Source organism: Giraffa tippelskirchi, chromosome X, assembly GCF_054371585.1.
Source record: "Giraffa tippelskirchi isolate mGirTip1 chromosome X, T2T-mGirTip1v1.2.pri, whole genome shotgun sequence".
Taxonomy (NCBI): Eukaryota; Metazoa; Chordata; class Mammalia; order Artiodactyla; family Giraffidae; genus Giraffa; species Giraffa tippelskirchi.
In genome coordinates this window covers 57,027,957-57,043,370 of record NC_137289.1, presented here as the reverse complement: position 1 = coordinate 57,043,370, position 15,414 = coordinate 57,027,957, and the positions used below count along the sequence as shown (strand labels likewise).

Sequence of the window (15,414 nt, the reverse complement as noted above, 5' to 3'; positions counted from 1 at the left end):
ATCATTTCTTGTTCAAAGCCTGCTTAGAAAATGACTTTCATTGCCTTTTTTCCCTTGGACTAATGATACCTGTGAATTGGGAAATATTTGGAAAATACAAATGAGTGCCACTTGGAGTTCAAAGTCAGAACTGCAGCTTGAACAGCACAGAGCAGGAATGCTGGAAGGCAAGACAGGAAGGAGAGAGAAATGCAGGAGATACTGCTGTTCTAACCTCCAGACAGAGCTTTCCAGAAGTTTCTGTGGCATAGGAAACACAGTTGGGACAAGCAGTCTCTGCTGAGATTTTTCTCAAAGCTAGTCAGCAAGGCCTCTACTGTGCTTTCCGCTTCTCCTCCTCCCCTTCCTCCTCTTCTTTCTCCTCCTGTCTCTCCCCCTCCTCCCCTTCCTTCCCCTCATTCTCCTCCCCCTCCTCTTCCTTCTCCTCTATCTTCCTCATCAACCTCCTCCTCCTACCACATACATAAATCAGGGTGGGAACAATTGTCAAGGCCGGTTCAAAGCAGGCAGGGAGCCAATTCAGTCCTATGGAATCTTCCACTCTCAGCTGAAGAGAAGCTGTGTGTGTGGGCGGGGGGTGTACGTGCCCACACACATGCATGGATTTAAAATAAAAATAAGATCTCATTTGCAGCTTTTTAAAAAAAATTATGAAAGTTATACCTGCCCATTGAGAAAAATCTATAAGGTTCAGGAAAGTGTAAAGAAGAAAATACATATTACCCTGTTGTTGTTATTTGCTCAGTCCTGTCCGATTCTTTGTGAATCCCATGGAATGCAGCACGCCAGGCTTCCCTATCCTTCACTATCTCCCAGAGTTTGCTCAAACTCATGTTCATTGAGTTGATGTTGCCATCCCTTCTCCTTCTGCCTCAATCTTTCCCAGTATCAGGGTCTTTTCCAATGAGTCGGCTCCTTAAGGAAGTAAGTGTTAGTTGCTCAGTCGTGTCCGACTCTTTGTGATCCCATGGACTGTAGCCCGCCAGGCTCCTCTGTCCATGAAATTCTCCAGGCTCCCTAGACTTCCATAATTCAGAAGTTCACTTGTGGTTTTGCACATTTGTTTGCAGAGTTAAGAACTTTTCTGTGCACAAATATATATGCAACATACAATTTCTAACTGTCATTTTACATTTTTAAGGAAAAAGGGAATTTTATTCAAACCAAACTGAGCATTATCACCCAGGAGACAGACTCTCAGAAAGCTCTGAGAACTGTTCCACTCATTACAAGTCAAAGATACAGTCATATACATTTTCAAGACAAAGGATTATACATCAAAATGACACACTGATGCTTTACATAAAGTCCACCAAGGATGCATATAATCCAGGTTGTTGTTTAGTTGTTAAATCATGTCCAACTCTTTGTGACACCATGGACTGTAACCTGCCAGGCTCCTTTGTCCATGCAATTTTCCAGGCAAGAATACTGGAGTCGTGCTCGCTTCGGCAGCACATATACTAAAATTGGAACGATACAGAGAAGATTAGCATGGCTCCTGCGCAAGGATGACACGCAAATTCGTGAAGCGTTCCATACTTTTTAACTGCAGTCTCGTTGGCCTGAAAAAAAAAACAAACAAAAGAATACTGGAGTGGGTTGCCATTTCCTTCTCCAAGGGATCTTCCCTATCCAGTGATCAACCCCATGTCTTCTGCTTGGCAGGCAGATTTTTTGCCACTGAGCCACCTGGGAAACCCTATAATCCAGGTAAGCAGGTACAAAGTAAGTAGAAAGTCACAATGACTCCCTACAGAGTTGGGAAAAATTCTCTTCTTTCAAGAAGTGTAACCACCATTTTAAATTTAACCACATGTTGTGAATTTCAGGTCATTAAATAGATTTGCACTTTATTTTATAAATCACTTTAAAATAAAACTCTTCAGGTTTCAAACTTTAATCTCTATTTTTCCAAATTCAAAGGTAAAATATTCTTATAAAGATCGAATAAAATACAAACGTATAACAGAGGTAATGAAATTGTTTCTCATCTCCTTCACTTGGAAAATCTGTGGAAATATTCTCTGTTTATAGCTTTTAGAACATTCCTTAAGAGAATTTTCTTGGGGGATACACAACTATATTTGCAAAAGTGAGACAATACTGAAAACATAGTTATTATTCTGCATGTGTATTTCTAATTTTATCCATTCCTACAAAGCTTGCAGGCTGCACTTTCTACTTGTCAATAAACTCTGAACATATTCCAGGTCAATAAATATACTTCTACATCATTTTATGAATCACTAACTATTCAATAAGATTGCTTCTAATTTTAGGATTTTTTATGATGAAAAATTATATGTGCTTGCTGCAAAAATTCAAAGGATACAAATGGTATAAACTAAGAAGTGAAACTTCCCGGTATATCTCCCTTTCCCTGTCAAGGCAGTTGTTGTTGTCACTCAGTCATGTCTGACTCTTTGCGACCTCATGGACTGCAGCACACCAGGCTTCCCTGTCCTTCACTATCTCCCAGAGTTTGCTCAGACTCATGTCCATTGACATGGTGATGCCATCCAATCATCTCATCCTTTGTTGCCCCCTTTTTCTACCTGTCGAAGTAACTATTGGTATCTATTCTTCCAGTTTTTTCTTTGCAAAATACTAATCTCTCTGTCTACCCCCATCACATACACACACAGACACACATACATTCTTTCGCACAAAATGAGATTATATTGGGTATATTGTGAAACAACATGTTGGTTTTTTTACTTAAAAATATATATTTGACATCTTTCCATGGCATTCGATAGAGCTCCACCTAATTTCCTTTAACCTAGTCAGAGGATTCCATTGTACAGATGTACAATTTACAAATCATGCTGAAATGGATGTCCATTTTACTTTACTTTACTTTTGTACACTTTACTTATGTGCACCCATTATTTTTGTAAGTTTTTATGAGTGAAATTACTGTCTCAAAGAACAAACACATTTGATATTTGCCTTCAAAAGTCTGAAGCAATTTATAGTCACACCAAGGGTGTAAGAGACTGACAATTTTTCACACTTTCTGTAACATCATAGATCATAAAGATATTCTAAAACATGTTTGCCCCTCCAGTAAAATCACACATGTAAATCCTAGGATTTAGAGAATAGAATCTGACCACTGTTGTTATCGGTGGTGTTGCTGATAGTAGTGATGTGTTTGTGTTTCTGATAATGTTTGCAACTGCCTAGAACTCTTTTCTTTTGAATCATTTTTGACACTCTTCCCAAGTAGCAATTACTCCTTCTCTAAATTCTTGTCCTTGCCCAAATACTGAAACTAGGGATGTATAGAGATGAATATTCCTGATTTTATCCTCATGCATAGCCTGGACTATTTTCTTAGGTTGAATTTGTGGAAGTGGGATTGCTGGATGAAAGAGTTCATAGAATATGAAGCCAAAGGGTTTATTTATATGCCTGTAACTCCCATGTTTATTTCTTGTCCAAAATCTCCTCTGAGTTTCATACTTGTATTAAGCAACCTGCTTTTCACCTTAACATCTCAAACTCAAAATATCCAAAAACTAGTCTAATCATCTCTACTTTCTCTCATTCTCCAACACAGTCCTCCCTTACCTTTCCTTATCTCAATGAATGGTAGGTAACATCATCCATTTTTTACAAACCAGAAACTGTGATACCTCTTTGTCATATTCACCCCCAGTTTCTTGCAAGTCCTATAGATTCTATCCCCTAAGTGTATTTTCAAACTCTCCATGTTTTTCCACCTCCACTGCTACTGCACTAGTCCAAACTAACATCTTTTTCTTAGCTAAACTACCATGTTATTGTTGTTTTAGTCGCTCAGTCGCGTCTGACTCTTTTGCGACTCCGTGGACTATAGCCCACAGGGCTGTCTATGGAATTTTCCGGGCAAGAATACTGGAGTGGGTTGTCATTACCTCCTCCAGGGGATCTTCCTGACCCAGGGATCGAACCCTCATCTCCTGCATCTCCAGCATTGGCAAGTGGATTCTTTACCACTGAGCCACCTGGTGAGCCCATATTTCAGACTAAATGACATTTATTACATGAACTTCCAGGAATATGAAATATAACCAAATTATGTCACTATTCACATAAAAACACGGAATTTACCCATTTCACACAATTCTTAACATTTAGCCTTTACTTTATGCATATTAAATATGCAAAAGACTCTGACTTTCATTTTTTGAAAACTGACGTCACTAATACGGAAAGTCTCAGAGAAAGAAAAACAAATGCAATAAAATTTTTAGAAAAAAATTGTTTTTCCAAAATAATTGATACAATTCATAAATTCTTTTTAGGTTTTGGAAATACTAGTAGATACATGGTCACATGCAAATTTTCACTATTTTGATAACACAGTGGATATAGAAAAGAGAAATCTCAAATTCAGAATGCAACTTTAACCTTTTTCCCCTGGTTTTAGAAACAAACAAGCAGTAATTTCCTCTTCTTAGGTGTCTAAAATGAATGGGGAAAATGTACATAGCTGGAGTTTCTCAGTTAGCTGAGAAATTGCAGAGAACAGAGGCTCACTGTTCTCTATCTGTAGTTCTAACCAAATTCACTTCTTTCTTCTTTCCTCCCTTCCTCCCATCCTTCCTCCTTCTCTTCCCTTTCTTTCCTTTTCATTGAGATATAATTCACAATCAGAAAATTTAAACCTCACAATTGAGTGAATATAGTTAATATAGTTACACAATTTTGTCACCATTGTCACTAATGTCAGAATATTTTTATCAACCCTCTCACACCCAAAAAAACCCTCTGTATCCATTAGCAGTCACTCTCCATTGTCCCTTCTTATGGCAAAAGATCTATATTTTGCCCCTCTGGATTTTCCTATCCTAAACATTTCATATAAGAGAAATCATTAAATATAAGGCCTTTTGAATTGGCTTCTTTTTACTTAGCATAATTTTTTGACGTTCATCCACAGTGTAGCATATATCATTCCTTTTTAAGACTGAATAATATTTCGTTTTGTTATCCATTCATCATTAGATGGACATTAGGTTGTTTCCACTTTTGAATTATTACAAATAATTCTGCTATGAACTTTTATGTATACATTTTTATATGAATATGTTTTCAATTTAGGGGGTATTGTATACCTAGGAGTTGAATTGATGAGTCATATGGTAATTTTCTGGTTCACTTTTTGAGTAACTGCCACTTTTCCAAAGTGACTGCACTATTTTACATTCCCACCAGAAACGTAAGAGAATTCCAGTTTATCTACATCCTTGCCAAAACTTACTATTGTCTACTTTTTTATTATAGCTAGCCTAGTGGATGCTGATTAGTATCTAATTGACATTTTGATATGCATTTTCTTAATAACTAATGATTTTGAATATCTTTTCATATGCTTATTGGCCATTAGTATATCTTCTTTGAAGAAATATCTATTCAAATCATTTTTTCATCTTTTAAAAACTGAAATTTTGTTGGGTTTTATTAGTATTACAAATGGTAGTATTATATCAGTAAGACTCTGATGCAGGGAAAGATTGAGGGCAGGAGGAGAAGAGGGCGACAAAGGTTGAGATGGTTGGATAGCATCACCGACTCAATGGACATGAGTCTGAGCAAACTCCAGGAGATAGTGAAGACACCTTGGCATGCTGCAGTCCATGGGGTCACAAAGAGTCAGACACACCTTGGCGAATGAACAACAATTGTGTGTTTTAGTTTCTTAAATATTAACGAATAATCAAGTTTATTGTTGAAATTTTGTCTTCTTTGCATCTATTGAGATGACCATGTCTTTTCCCTTTAATCTATTGATGTATCTCATTATTCCATAGATTTCCTGGCATTTAACTTTGAATTTCAGCAATAAATAACACCTTGTGTGCTCAGTTCATTTTACTCATACAAAGTACTTTACAGTACATATCAATATTGAGTAAAATATCTATTCAAAGTTCAATAGCATAAGCCTAATAGGAATTACTAACACAAATAAAATAGTTCTGTTAGGAGAAAGCTCATGTTCAGAGGAATTTCAGAGGAGCAGATGGGGTCAAGCCATTCATAGCTTCTCCCTTAAGAATGCGTTCTAAATTGGAGAGATGAACCATTTGAGCAGAGCATTATTATGATCAGTGAACATGTCAGCCCATCTACCTTCACCTATTTTAAATTGAGTTGTTTTTTTCTTATTGTTCAGTTGTAAGAGTTCTTTAAGCAGTCTGAATATTAAAGTCTTTCCAGATACATGATTTGCAGACACTCTTTTCCCATTCTATAGATTGTGTTTTCATTTTCTTGATGATAATCCTTTGAAGTATGAAAATTTTTAAATTTGATAAAGTCAAATTTATTTTTTCTTTTGTTGTTTGTATTTTTGGTGTTATATCTAAGAAACCATTGACTAATTCAAATTCACAGAGATTTCTCCCTATGTTTTCATCTAAGAGTTTTGTAGTTTTAGCTCCTACAATTAGATGTTTGACTCATTTGGAGTTAAATTGGTATATGGTGTGAAGTAGGGGTTCAAATTAGTTCTTTGACATGAGTATATGCACTTGTCCTAGAACCATTTGTTGAAAAGCCTATTCTTTTCCCATTGAATTGTCTTGCCATCCTTGTTGAAAGTCAATTAATGTAAATAAATGAGTTTATTTATGATTGTCCTTATCAGGATTACAGTCAATTACAATAGGTTTGTGGTAATTTTTGAAATTTGGTTGTTTGAGTCCTCCCAACTTTGCTCTTTTTTGAGACTGTTTTTAGCTATATTTTCTGTTTCTTATATTTTGGTATTAATTTTAATTTCAGTTTGAGTATTTCTGCAAAAAAAGAAAGCCAACTTGGATTTTGATAGCAATTGTGTTGGATGTGTTGATCAATTTGAGGAGTACTGCTATCTTAGGAACAGTGAATCTTCCAATCCATTAACATAACTGCCTTTCCTTTTATGTAGGTCTTTGAAAATTTTCTTACAACAACAATGTTTTGTAGTTTTCCGTGTATAATTCTTGCATTTCCTTGATTCCAAAGTATTGTATTCTTTTTGATGCTATTTTTAATAAAATTGTTTTCATTTCATTTTTGGATTGTTCATTGTTGGTGCATTAAAATATAAAGGATTTTTGCATGTTGATTCTTTAGCTTGGAAATCTTTCTGAACTTGTTTACTAATTCTAATAGGTGGATCCTTAGAATTTTCTATGTAGAAATTTCTATGTAGAACTTCTATTTCCAGATCATGTCATCTGGAAATAGGGATTGTTTTACTTCTTTTCCTATTTGGACAACTTTTTTTTCTTCCTAAGTTCCCTGGCAAGAGCATCTAGTACACTGTTGAATAGAAATGGCAAAAGTGAGGATCCTTGCTCTGTTCTTGATTTTAGTGTCTTCATCTAATCTTGCTCCAGATTTATTCTTCATCTAGAGCAACCATTTAAAAAGTTAATTTATATCCTGTTACTACCCTTCCTAAAAACGCCAATAGATTCTTGTCATACTTAGAATACCCAAATTATTTTTCTTGGCTCTTAAAGCTCTTTTTCTCCAATCTTATCTCATATTACTCTTTTTACTCTCTGCACACTAGCCACATGAACTGTTAAAGGATCTAAAATGCACCATGTTCTATCCTGCCACAAGACATATATACATGCTACCCCTCTCTTTGACAAGCCAATTTCTTTAACTACCTTGCCTCTTTGTGCTAATCTGAAACCACCTGGAGAAACCTCACTCTTGGATGAACAGTTCAGTTTCTATTCTTTTGTTCCTAATATTGTTTCTGAGTGCTGCTGGGAAAAACTATGTAACATCACGATTTTGTCTCAAAGTCCAGGTATGCCCAGGGTTTCTTCAATGTTTCACTGCTTTTGTCTCTCATTCACTTTCATAGTGTCAAGACTTTTTCCACTCTTAAACCTCAGAACCTTCCCCACTATCTCATCGTTTTCTTCTTTAATGCTAAGCCCTTCACTTTTGTTTTGGATCTGCTTCTTCTGTGATCTTACTCCTTCAGTTATTCTCAATTTCTTTTGTAATTTCAACCTCTCGTCCAACTGCTTTCCCAATAAATTTTAAATATACTCAAATTGTTCCCAGAAAAAAGGACAAATTGACAAAACAAAGCCCTACTTTGCCCCTACACCCTTCTCCAGCGATTGCCCCCACTTCTCAGACAAAGTACTGCAAAGAATTGTATACTTCTTTATTTCCACTTTCTCACCTCCTACTTTTTCTAGCCTGGTTTGTAACACTATCTCTCCTACGAAATTGCTCTTCGGTAAATGACCTCAATGTTGCAGAATCAAATGGGTAACTCTCAATTTTTACCCACAAGTGATCTCATGCTAACATTTGATCACTCCCTCCTTTTCTAAATTGTTTTTCTTTTTCTATGTACAAAGAAAACTCTATAATACTTTTTAAAAAATCTAGACATAAAAAATAAAGAGCCCTGTAATCCCATCCTGAAACAATCAGGACTGTTAACAAATCATTGTTTATTCTCCCAGACATTTTTTCCTGTGCCAAAACTAATATACTGTATATAATAATTGTGATGAAAAGGGGCTTATTATATTACTAACAGCTGTTTTGCAACCTCATTTTTAATTTATATCTTCAACTGCTTTCCATGTTAGTCTATATTATGGTTCTACCTAACTCCTTTTGATTGATTAATCATTTTTTCATGGAGAGAATTTACTTAATTTATGGAAATCTTCTATATTGATGGATGTTCGTTTATAAACGCTTGCAATTACAGACAATGCTGTTGTAAACATTCTTGTAACTTATGTGAGTGTTTTTGTGGAACAAATGTGTACAGCTAGAATAAAACTACATTAATCATGAAAGAAGATAATTTTCATTTTATTACAAATATGAGATTATTTTAAAAGCTTAGGCTGTATATAAAGGTTTAAAGAAAATAAAAATCATTACCAATCTCCTATTTACAGATGATCAATTTTATCTATCACTTAGTGTGTGTCTACATCAGTACTATGCTGTCATTTTGTATACAACAGTACTATGCTGTCATTTTGTATACATTAACACATCTAACCCCTAAGGACGATCCTGAAGGACAATATTATTATATACAATTTTATACATGGAGAAGCTAAGTTTTGGAGAGGATGAGAAAACTTATTGATGATCACATGACTAGTAACAGCATTCTGGTCAAGGCACTGTGTTAGTGACCCTACATGTGCAATACATGGAATTATTATCTCCATCCTCTAGATTGGAAAACTGAGGTTTAGAGAAAGTTTAGGCATCTGTCCTGGGTCAGCAATAAATAATTGGCATGGTTGAGTTTTCAATCTAGGTCTCCCTTCAAAGGCTTTGCATTTTTTTCTAAATTACATTTCCATGTCTTATTATTAATATTTTAATGGTTTTTATGAAATTGAAAGTAATTTCTCTCGTTTTTGAAACTATAGAAACGATGCTCAAGTTTACACCAAAAAAATGTACATAACAAATCATCCTATCACCTACTAAAAACTACTATTTTGGTGTATTTCCTTCCTTTATTTTCTATAAACATAAAGCTTTTCCTTTCCTGTCTTGTGACCTTTTCATATTCATTCCTTTTGTTTTCTCTCTTCTTCCATATATTTACTTGACTGATTCTTTGTCATTCAGGGCTTAGTTTAAATGCCACGCTCTCAGAGAATGCTTTCTTAATTATCTAATCTAAAGGAACCCAAAGTTACTTTCTACTCCTTACCCTGTTTCATGTTCTTCTTTAAATTTTTTTTTATTAAAGTATAGTTGATTTACAGTGTTTCAGGTGTACAGCAAAGTGATTCAGATGTTTAGATATTCTTTTTTGGATTCTTTTCCATTATAGGTAATTACAAGATATTGAGTATAGTTCCCTGTGTTATATAGTAGGACCTTATTGTTTATTTATTTTCTATATAGCAGTATGAATCTCTTAATCCCAAATCCCTAATTTATCCCTCCGCCACTTTTCCTTTTGGTAACCTTAAGTGTTTTCCATGTCTGTGAGACTATTTCTATTTTGTAAGTGAGTTAATTTTTATCTTTTTTTTTTTTAGATTCTACGTGTAAGTGATATCATATGATATTTGCCCTTCTCTGACTTACTTCACTGAGTATGATAATCTCTAGGTCAATCTATGTTGCTGCAAATGGCATTATGTCATTCTTTTTATCTCTGTATCTCTGAGTAACACTCCATTATATGTGTGTGTGTGTGTGTGTGTGTGTGCATACAACATCTTCTTTATCCATTTCTCCATCAATGGACATTTATGTTGCTTTCATGTCTTGGCTATTGTAAATAGCACTGCTATAAACACTGGGGAGCATGTATCTTTTTGAATTAGAGTTTTCATCTTTTCCAGCTATATGCCTAGGTTTTGGATTGCTGAATAATATGGTGACTCTATATTTAGTTTTTTAAGGAAACTCCATACTATTTTCCATAGTGGCTGCACTAATTACATTCCTACCAACAGCATAGGAGGATTCCCTTTTCTCTACACACCTCTCCAGCATTTATTTGTAGACTTCTTGATGATGGTCATTTTGACCAGTGTGAGATAAAACCTTTTTATAGTTTTGATTTGTGTTTCCTCAATAATTAGAGATGTTGAGAATATTTTCATGTGTCTCTTGGGCATCTGTATGTCTTCTTTGCAGAAATGTCTATTAATGTTTTCTGCGCATTTTTTGATTTTTTTTTTTTTATATTGAGCTATGTGACATAGATGGTAAGCTTCTTAATGTAGGTTTTGGCAATGATGTTTGGACTCTGACACTGAAAGCAAAAGCAACAAAAGCAAAAAACAAGTATAACTACTCCAAACTAAAACAAAGGACCCCATCAACAAAATGAAAAGGCAACCTACCAAATGGGAGAAAATATTTGTAAATCATATATCTGATAAGGGGTTAATAACCAAAATATATAAAGAACTAACACAGCTCAATAGCAAAAAAAAAAAAAAGAGCCCCAAACAGTTCAATTAAATAATGGACAGAAAAAACACTTTTCAAACAAAACATAGATGACCAATAGACACAGAAAAAGATACTCCATATCATAATAATTAGGAAAATGCAGATCAAAACCACAATGAATTATCATGTCATACCTGTTAGAATGGCTATCACCAAAGAAAACAAGAGTTATTAAATACTGGTGAGAATGTGAAGAAAAGGGAGCCTTGTACACTGCTGGTGGAAATGTAAATTGTTCAGCCACTATGGAAAACAGTATGATGATTCCTCAAAAATTAAAAATAGAACTGCTATATGATCCAGCAATTCCACCTCTAGGTATTTTCTCAAAGAAAATAAAAATACTAATTTGAAAAGTTATATATGCATCCCCATGCTCATTGCAGCATTATTTGCAGTAACCAAGACTTGGAAACATAACTGTCCATCAATGGATGAATGGATAAGGAAAAATCAAATATTATTCAGCAATGAAAAAATGAAGTCTTGCCATTTTTGACTACATAGATGGGCCTCAATGCTAAATGAAATGTCAGACAAAGACAAATACCCTTATGCCATATAAGAGAGATTATATAGTGGACTATTATAGTAGTCCACTATATATATATATATATATATATATATATATATATATATATATATATCCAAGCTCACAGATAACAGAGAACAGATTAGTGATTTCAAGAGGTAAGGGGTAAGGGTAGGAGAAATGTGTGAACTGATTTGAACTATTTGGGTGTTCTTTTTTTAATTTAAATTCACTTAATTTTCAAATTGGAGAAAAGATAGTCTTTCCAATCAATGGTACTGGGACCACTAGAAGTCTATATAAAAATATAAGCCTAAACAGAATAAAATAAAATGCCATACACATTTATGGTAATATGTTAAAGGGCACATAAGCCAGCTAAAAGAGCACCCAATGGCCAAGGCTAGAACAATTTGAGGAGTAAAATAAATAACAAGGTGTTGGATTATAACAAAGTATAAAATAAATATCATGAGCTCGTTGTTGCTGTTTTAGTAGCTAAGTCGTGTCTGACACTTCTGCTACCCCATGGACTACAGCTCGGCAGGTTCCTCTGTCCATGAGATTTCCCAGGCAAGAGTACTGGAATAGGTTGCCATTTCTTTCTCCAGGGGATTTTCTCGACCCAGGGATTGAACCTGCGTCTCCTGCATTGGCAGGCAATTCTTTACCACTGAGCCAGCCACCTGGGAAATCCCATGATCACATACTGATATAAATAAGTGATTCAAAAATAAATAAATAAATGGAGAAGAATAGCTAAGTTCCCTCTGCAGAAGAGAGAGAGAGAGAGAGAATATACTCTCCTACAAGATAACCCTTTTTAGCAGAGACAGGGATCAAAAATCTAACAAGTCATCTAGAAAGCCAGAGGCTAGAATCATTCTCAATAGAGGGTGTTGTAAAAGTTACTTTACGTATCAGAAGGGAAGAGTTGTAAATGGCTGCTCTTCACCGTACGGAATTTCCATACGAATGAGATACATGAATTCTATTATCCCCAAAAGCTGGCTTGCCAGCTCTCTGGCACCTGTATTCAGGTGCTGTTAAGAACATAGAATTCATGCAAGACTGAAAACAGCACATAGGAAGCCTCCTGTTAAATGTATCCTGACAACTGCCCCTGTTTTATTATATTTGTAAAAAAGGTCCTGATCATATGAGTTTGTTTAGTATAAACCAATCTCATAGAAAGGCAACGGTAAACAACAAATAAAGTCACCAAGACAAACACCAAAGTTACAGTTTCAGACCCGATGCTGAGAATAATATTTTGAAATCAACCTTGTGGGTATAGCCCAGATAATTAAACTGCTAGTTGCTCAGCTAAAGTCTCTAGATAAGTGGAAGAAGGCAGATGTTTTTTAAAAAAGGTAACAAGGAGTTCTTTTTGTACATACAGTGAGGCATTATTATGTATGTTTCATAAATGAATTTTGATTTGTACCCACTTGCAGGTACTATAATTAGATTGAACAGGAGTAACACAATATTGAGTAGAATCTCAACCACAATCAAAAGGGAATCATTTTTTAACAAGTATATAGTTAGCAATTAATACAGGTTACAGAAGGTAAAGTCTTATTAGCATGTCCTTGTAAAATGTCCGTTCCAAGCTTCAAGTTTTAGGTGCTCGCAACAGGTTTCCAGGTGTCTCGTAGTTTAGGCCCAATCTGTTTATTGATTTGAAGGCGAGGTGGGGAGATTTTTCTGTTAAGTCACTCAAGAAGTCCTTTATCATGGTAGTGAATTCTTTCCCTAAGGTTTTTGTAGTGTAACCATGGTTTACAATTTAAGCAAAGTCCGAAAGTCTTTTTTGGGAGGCAGGGCGAAAGCCCAAGTTTGTCGGAATTCTGTTGGTCCCATGCACAAAGGAAGGACTTCATAACCTAGAGAAATGTTAATTAGTTTTTTCTTCTACTTCAGGGTGTGAGGGCCCTTTAATGCTCTAGGAAGAAGGCATATGTATAGAGTTGTTAGTAGAAACAATTGATCTTCTCTCTGTCCTTTTTACCACCTGTAGTAAAAAAGGGGGTTGGGTATGCATGATTAATTTGCCTCGGGCGAAGGGATGGCACAAGCGACCAAGCTAAGCACGGCTAGGAAAATGTTTTCTGGACTCTGCGGCATTCCCTGTTGAGAGACCAAATTTTCAGCTCAATTAGTAAGGGTTTTTATTTGTCCCCAAGTGGGGAGGTTATAAGGTTGATGTCTCCGAGGGTGGCGCTTCCTGGAGATCTTTAGAGCTGCCGTGGCCCGTATTGGAATTTCTTCCTCCTGGGGTTTTTGTTGTTTCGTCTCTGTTTTGAAGGCTGGGGGTCCCCTTGAGTCCAATTTTCTGAAGAGGAAGCTATATGAGTTCATTGGATCCTTCTGGGAAGATACAAGAATACCCCTTTCCCTGTAAGATTATTTTCCCAGATTTCCATTGTTTTGTTAACCCGTCTTGGTACCAAATGGGCAGAGGAAGAGAAGTGTCCTTCAATTCCTCAAAATGTTTTTCTGCTCTAGTTAAAATATCTCTCTGTGGTAAATTTTAAAAATTTAAAACAAATGAAGCTGTATTCTAGTAAAGTCTGCTTTAGATAGGGGAGACAGTACTGTTCCTGTGTATTTCCCCTTTTTTAATTTTTAGAAAACATACACTAATCACCCCTGTCTTCAGACAGGCCATAAATTTTTATGTACCTATTGGAGTGTGACCTTGGGCTTATTGATTATTGGCCAATTGTTTAACTGTTTCAACACACAACACACGAATGATGGGATTACTGTGGTTGCATTTACCCTTCCTAGTTTATGCAAGTCTCAAGGAATTTGGAGTGGTGAGTTTGGACACGTACACATGGAGTATCAAAGATTTTCACAAATGCTGGTCGGGGTCTTTGGCTAAGAGAAGACTGCCTTGGGCCCGCCGGTGTAATAAACTGCACTCCACTATCTGCATTGTCTTTCTGAGTGAGTTTGTTTCCCAGAACGCATGGCTACAGCAATGTAAGAAATTGTTGTTGTAATTTATTTTGTACTAAATAGAGTTCTTTTTGTGCCTTTTGAGAAAGCGAATGAGGGCTATTTAAATCAGGATCTCTTTTTAAAGTATTAAATATATTTATATTTGTTCGGGCAAATTCAGATATTAATGAAGTCCACAAGAAGTGTTTTTGATCTGTACTGCTGAATCCGCCCATTCGTACATCTTTAGAGGAGTTAATAGAAATGTAAGGTAAAAGAAATAATTGAGCCATTTTTGTCTCCCTTTTTAAATTGCCATAAAATCTGGGATGACATCACAATTTGAATTTCTCCTCTATAGTCTGAATCAATTACTCCAGGATGAACAGTAATTCCTTTAGAAGTCAAACTAGATCGGCCAAGTAAAAGACCAAAAGTTTGTAGGGGCAGGGCTTCAAACATTCTGGTAGGTATTGGAGAGGGGACTGTTTGAGGGTTTGAGGGAAAAGATGGAATTTTTCCCTGGTTATTGTAGGAGGCGACCTGGGGGGTCCCCTGCTTGGAGTTTTTCGGAACAGGTTTCCCTTCAATGTCAAATTTAGATTTACAATCTTTGGCCTAATGCATTCTTCTACTGTAGCGAGGGTAGATTTTCTTAGAGCAATCTCTTTTTAAATGGCTTTTATCTTCACATGTAAAACATCTTTCATTTCTCTTTTTAAGGGCAGCAACCATTGTTTTAGCTAGCATTTGCATCTTTTGAGTTTCTGATCCTAGAGCGCAACAAGCCTTCAAATAATCTATAACAGTCTCTGCCTCTCAAATAGGAGCTATGGCTTTTCGGCATTTTTGATTTGCATTTTCATAAGTAAGTAGTTTCTCTAGTTGTCTTTTAGCTTCTTTTCCAATTACAGTACGGGAAATAGCAGTTTGTAATCTAGCTAAAAAATCAGCAT

At 35.6% G+C, this 15,414-nt stretch overlaps 1 non-coding gene across 1 annotated transcript; it reads left to right on the top strand.

The window, feature by feature from the left end:
* Positions 1 to 1,439: 1,439 nt before the first annotated feature.
* Positions 1,440 to 1,546, top strand: LOC145537330 (U6 spliceosomal RNA). Its single transcript, XR_014076350.1, has one exon. It is a non-coding gene; the product is annotated as a U6 spliceosomal RNA (small nuclear RNA).
* The last annotated feature ends 13,868 nt before the right edge of the window (positions 1,547 to 15,414 follow it).